Source organism: Crocodylus siamensis, chromosome 1 (genome assembly GCF_052110815.1).
Source record: "Crocodylus siamensis isolate JL-2025a chromosome 1, ASM5211081v1, whole genome shotgun sequence".
NCBI lineage: Eukaryota > Metazoa > Chordata > Crocodylia > Crocodylidae > Crocodylus > Crocodylus siamensis.
The window spans coordinates 44,379,868-44,386,192 of NC_143395.1; positions in this window are offsets into that span (position 1 = coordinate 44,379,868).

Here is a 6,325-nt window from a genome sequence, read left to right on the forward strand (position 1 = left end):
CTTTTGACCCTTGTTTTGAAAGATAGGTAACAACTGCATTCGCTCTTTGATATTGAGTAGTTTGAGAACAAGCCTTGACTTAGGCTTAGTTCACACTATGAAGTCCCATATGGATAACTGTGCTGGCTAGATGAGTAAAAAGATCATCCCCTACAGATGAAGACAAAATCGTATGTTGACAGGGGGTAACCATGGCAGGTGTATTTGTACCCTCCCTTTTATTCCTGCTCCACCCCAAGTTTAAAACCAACTTCCTAGCAGTGGCAGGAGCATTTCAGATCAGGCAGTGCTGAGGCAGTCATTTGACTTCATGGCTCACTACAATCTACCTGATCCTTTCTATACCCTTCATTCCATAGATATTACTGACCCTCTCTTTTTTGAATGGTCCTGATATTCCACCAATCAAACTAAACTTTGTTCTGCAGTTCTGCCTGTTAGCTGCTCCTGGTAATGAAACTATTATTTCACAACCCTGCAGATTGTTTTAAACTTATTCCAGTTAAGATCTATTTGTTTTTCCTTCAGTGTATAATATTATACAGCCCTAGACACTAGCATAGGCCCGTGTGAAGTGGAAAGTATTTGCTTCAGTTCTGGATTCGGTGATTCAGAGACAGTGATTCGATTCAGTCATATTCGAATCCAAAGATATTCAGAACCAAATCTTATTCGGTCATAGACAGCACAGGCAGCCAGTGCTGGCGGGAGTAGCTGATGAAGCAGGTGGGCAAGCCCTAGCTTGAGCTGCCAGCCCTGGGAGAAGCCGTGGCTTGTCCAGCTGCTCGTTTGGTGTTCCTCCCACCAGGGTGAGGCAGGCAGTGCTGGCAGCCCCGAGAGAAGCCACAGAGGCATGGAGGAATGATCAGAGAGCTGGCAGAATGATCGGGGAGTTAGGGGAAATGATTGGGAGCGGGGGGGGGGGATGATCAGGGAGCTGGGGCAATGAACTGGGAGCTGAGGAGAAGCCCCTGTTCATTCCTCCAGCACCCAATCAATCACCCCCTGCTCCTGGTTCAATTCCCCAGTTCCTAGTTAGATCTCCCAGCTACCACTCATTTCCCCCAGCCCCTGTGGCTTCTCCCAGGGCTGCCAGAATTGCCTGCCTTGCCCTGGCTGGGGAGCAACTGGGGAAGCAGCCAGATGAGCCATGACTGGAGCCAACAGCCCCAGGAGAAGCTGCAGGGGCTGGAAGGGGAATGATCAGGGAGCTGGGGGAATGAATGGGGGATTCCCCTCCAGCTTCCAGTTTGATTCCCCAGCTCTTTGTTAGATCCCCCAGCTCCCCAATCATTCCCCACAGCTCCCAATCATTCCCCACTGCCCCTGGGGCTTCTCCTGGACCTGTCAGCTCAAGCAGGGACTTGTCTGGCTGCTCTTCCAGCTTCTCCTACTGGCACTGCCTAGTGCCTTTCTGTACAGTCTATGGTCAAATCTCCAAATCTCTCTGAAGATTGACTTGGAGGCTTCTGATTCAATTCGAAGAGATTAATGGGCAGCTGATTCAATTTGGATTTGGAGATTCGGCTGCCAAATTGGGCCAAATCTCCTCTGAATTGAATCAGCTATCCAAGCTTCGCATGGCCCTACTCTAGCATATTAGTAAAGCTTCTTGTTTATGTTTAACTGGTGGAAGATATGTTGTTTTTACACATGATGATGCAGCTCATCATCTGCACCCCCCTCTTCAAAATGCTAGCTCTCTCCATGTGTGTGAGCACAGGTCTGTTTTATCAGCAAAGCTTTTGTCACTAGGAAGTGTTGGGTGCATATTTGAGAGGGTTTTTTTTTTTCTTTTTGTTCGCAGAACTCCTAAAAGCCACCTTGTAGTTGACCTTTGGAATGAATCTGTTTGCGCTTCATTTTACATTAATTTCTCTTTTGATCCAGTTGGTGCCCAGAGTTAAACAAATTATCACTAATCATTCTGTCAGTGTCTTTTCTTCTTAAATGACTTCCAGGGACAACTTGATGGTTCCTTATTCCAGAGATTATCCATTTTTATATACTTGGTGTAATGTTCTCTTGTTTATCTTTGCAGGACATGCACACTACCTTTATATTTTAAATGAGATTCACAGAAAGTAACTGCCATGTTATGGAAGCTTAGGGTTAAGTTACATTTATTGCTATGAACAACCAAATATTACAGGATTCCTGTTCAGCTTAGCCTACCTACCTTTTCAAACCTCATATAAGCACTTACAGCATGGGGGTGGGAAAAATAAACTCCTGGTGCTCTGGTGTAGTGCCCAAAGACTGGAAGAAGGCCAACGTGGTGCTGATCTTCAAGAAAGGGAGGAGAGTGGATCCGGCTAACTACAGGCCCATCAGCCTTACTTCTATCCCGGGGAAGAACTTAGAAAAGTTTATTAAGGAGGCCATCCTTAATGGACTGGCTGATGCCAACATCCTAAGGGACAGCAAGCACGGGTTTGTTGCAGGTAGGTCTTGCTTGACCAATCTCATTTCCTTCTATGACCAGGTCACCTATCACCTGGACAAGGGAGAAGAGATTGATGTCAAATATCTTGACTTCAAAAAAGCCTTCAATATGGTATCCCATGATCACCTCTTGGGAAAACTGGATGACTGTGGCCTTGGGTCCACCACGATCCACTGGCTGGAAAATTGGCTCCATGGTTGGACCCAGGGGGTAGTAATTGATGGAAGTCAATCATCATGGGGTCCTGTGACCAGTGGGTTCCGCCAAGGCTCTGTCCTTGGACCCATATTGTTCAACATCATCATTAATGATGTGGACATTGGAGTCAGAAATGTATTATTTTTCCCCCACGTCTGTCAGGAGCCTAAAATATGTCACAGATTAATATTGTTATCTTCATATTTAGATGATTTGAGGAAGAGAGCAATGGAGGAGAACCATGTTCCTTGTCAGTCTGACTTGATCATTTTGACCATGAGCAGATGATTAAGACCCTCTAGCCAGGTACCTGTGAGGCTTCTGACTACTGCTAGGAACACCAGAGCACCACAGTCAAACCTTGCACCTTTAGCTGTGGCCAATGTTTAGTGTATCAGAGGATAGTGAAACAAAGCATCTAGAAGCCAAATTAAGCTTCCAATGGGGCAAGGAAGGAGTAGGGGAAGTAAGAGGCAGAGGAAAGAGGAAAAGGGAGGTTGAAGGGGAATTTCTTATTAATCTCTACAAGAAGAAGTCTCTACAGGAAGTCTTGGAGACTGATTTTTCTACCATCATCATCACTCAAGTATTTAGGATATCAAATACTTTCATCCATTTATCAAATGTACTGATTAATTCTCCAGGAACATCTCTGTCTGACTCTAGGTTATGCCTTCCATAAACTTGTTGTCTTGAAGAATTCAGATTCTTGACCTCCTATACTTTGTCAAGAAGACCATTCCAAAATATCATTCCTTTGATCATTAGAAATTTTGTTCTAATTTCCTGTCTCAGTGTGTTTGTGACTAGGTAATAACTATTTTATCTTATGGTGATATTTATTCTGTAATTTAATAGTTCTTCTTTTGCTATTAAATAGTCATCCCATGAAATCCCTGATAGTCATCCCATGAATACATTTAAGAAGTAATCATATTGCTTCTCAACTTCAATTTTTAATTAAGCTAAACAAGCCAAGTGGTTTTTAGCCTAGTGTCAAAAGATTTTTTATTTTTTTTATATTTTAGCCAAAACATAACAATATCCTGCATTAAAAATAACCAACTATAGAAATGTAGGAAAGATGGATGGAGTATTCATTGTCTTCTGTTATTGAGCATAAGGTCATTGAGTGTTGATTCACAGTGATTATATTATATTATATTATGTTATATTATATTACATTATGCTATAATGCCAAGGGAAAACTATTCCATCAGTTTCCAGGAAGCATTCTCAAAGGAGATTTGTCTGGCAATAGACACCAGGCAGTGTCTCTGATACTTCTGTTTTTAAATAAAAGTTGAAGGACTGACCTTCTTTTTTATCTAAATAAAAATCATGTGTTTGAGGAAGGTTTGGTATATTTTGGTTGTTACATGGTGAATGAAACTTATCATTCACTAGCTGTGTCCATTGTTATTGTGAGAGTGATAAGGGCAAATCTGTAAATTTAGCCAAGAGTGGTGTGAGAGATGTAAATTTTAGGGTGTCTATATTTTTGTATGGAGAAAAAGTACTGAGGCTACTTCATAAAAAGAAAGAAAAGTGACCCTGCTCAGGTCTGTCTGTAGGGGGGCTGTTAGGAAAGCTAAGGCAGATACAGAACTAGGGCTAGCATCAAGGATCAAGGATAACAAAAAGTCCTCTTTTAAATACACAGGGAGAATGAAGAAGGCCCTGGGTAACGTACTGCCCCTGCAGGATATGCTTGGCAATCTGGTGGTTGCACCAGAGGAGAAAGCAGACCTCCTTAACAATTTCTTTGCCTCTATTTTCTTATGCAGGGACTGGGACTCCCCTACCAAGATTCAGGATGGACTCGGGAGAAACTCTGCCAAACCTAAGGTCAGGGAAGACTGGGTTAGAGAACTTCTGGAGGGGCTGGACAGGACATGTTCAAATCAGCAGGACCAGATGCTCTCCACCTCAGGGTGCTGAGGGAATTGGCAGAGGTTATCTCAGGGCCCCTGGCATGGCTTTATGAGCACTCGTGTTGCTCTGGCCAGGTGCTGGATGACTGGAAGAGGGCTAATGTGGTCCCCATCTTCAAAAAAGGAAACAGGGAGGACCTGGGCAACTATAGGCCCATTAGTTTTACTTCAATCCTGGGGAAGCAATTTAAAAAGATTATCAAGGAGCATATCTGTGATGGGCCAGCAGCGGGGATGATGCTCAAGGGCAACCAGCATGGTTTCATTAGGGGCAGGTCCTGTCAGACCAACCTGATTGCCTTCTGCAATCAGGTCACAAAATCACTGGATGCAGGTGTCATGGTGGATGTAGTCTTTCTGGACTTCAGGAAGGCCTTGGACACTGTCTCCCACCCCATTCTCATTAAAATGCTAGGTGACTGTGGCATTGATACCTACACAGTCAGATGGATTGCAGATTGGCTGAAGGGTCATACTCAGAGGGTGGTGGTAGACGGGTCATATTCGACCTGGGGGGAAGTGGGCAGCAGAGTCCCCCAGGGCTCACTCCTTGGGCCCGCACTGTTCAATTTCTTTATTAGCAACTTGGACGATGGGTGAAGAGCAACCTGTTTAAATTCACAGACGACACCAAGATTTGGGGTGAGCTGGGCATGCTAGAGGGGAAGGACAAATTACAGCAGGACCTGGACAGGTTACAGGGGTGGACAAATGAAAATAGGATGGGATTCAATACTGACAAGTGCAGACTGCTGCACTTGGGCAGTAGGAACCAGCAGCATAACTATAGACTGGGGAACTCCCTTCTCGAAAGCACGGTGGCAGAAAGAGATCTTGGAGTCATTATTTACTCCAAGATGAACATGGGCCAACAATGCGAGAACACGGTCAGTAGGGCTAACCATATCTTGTCCTTGAATCCACAGATGCATCACAAGTAAGGCCAAGAAGGTAATCCTCCCCCCACTAGTCAGGCCGCAGCTGGAGTACTGTGTCCAGTTCTGAGCGCTGTACTTCAGGAGGGATGTAGACAGCATTGAGAGGGTCCAAAGGAGGGCCACTTGCATGATCTGGGGACAGCAGGGCAGACCCTATGAGAGACTATGGGACCTTAACCTGTTCAGGCTTTGCAAGAGAAGGCTGAGGGGGGACCTGGTGGCCATCTATAAACTTACTAGGGGGGACCAGCGGGGTTTGGGAGAGACCTTGTTCCCCCGAGCACCTCCCAGAGTAACAAGGAATAATGGCCATAAGTTGCTAGAGAGTAGGTTTAGACTAGACATCGAAGGCACTACTTTACAGTCAGGGCGACTAGGATCTGGAACCAACTTCCAAGGGAAGTGGTGATGGCTCCTACCCTGGGGGTCTTTCCAAGGATGCTTGACATTTACCTGGCTGAGGTCATTTGAGCCCAGTTTTCTCTCCTTCCCAGGGCAGGGGGTCAGACTAGAAGATCTACAAGGTCCCTTCCGACCCTACATCTATGAATCTATGACATTAAGATAATCCAGGCTAAAGTCAGGTAGATTTTTTTTTCTCTTTCTAAAATATTTTTGTACATTTACAGTCTGTAGGAAAAGTCTTCCTCAAGAGATGTGTTGGCTGCATTAGGGAAGTGTATTAAAATGACAACCTCCGTGTCCAAAACATAGTAAAAAATCAACAGAATGTAGTCTGTGATATCTTAGAATCTAATTCAAACTGTACTTAGTGGGCGCTTACACAAGTTACATTTTTCATGTGATTC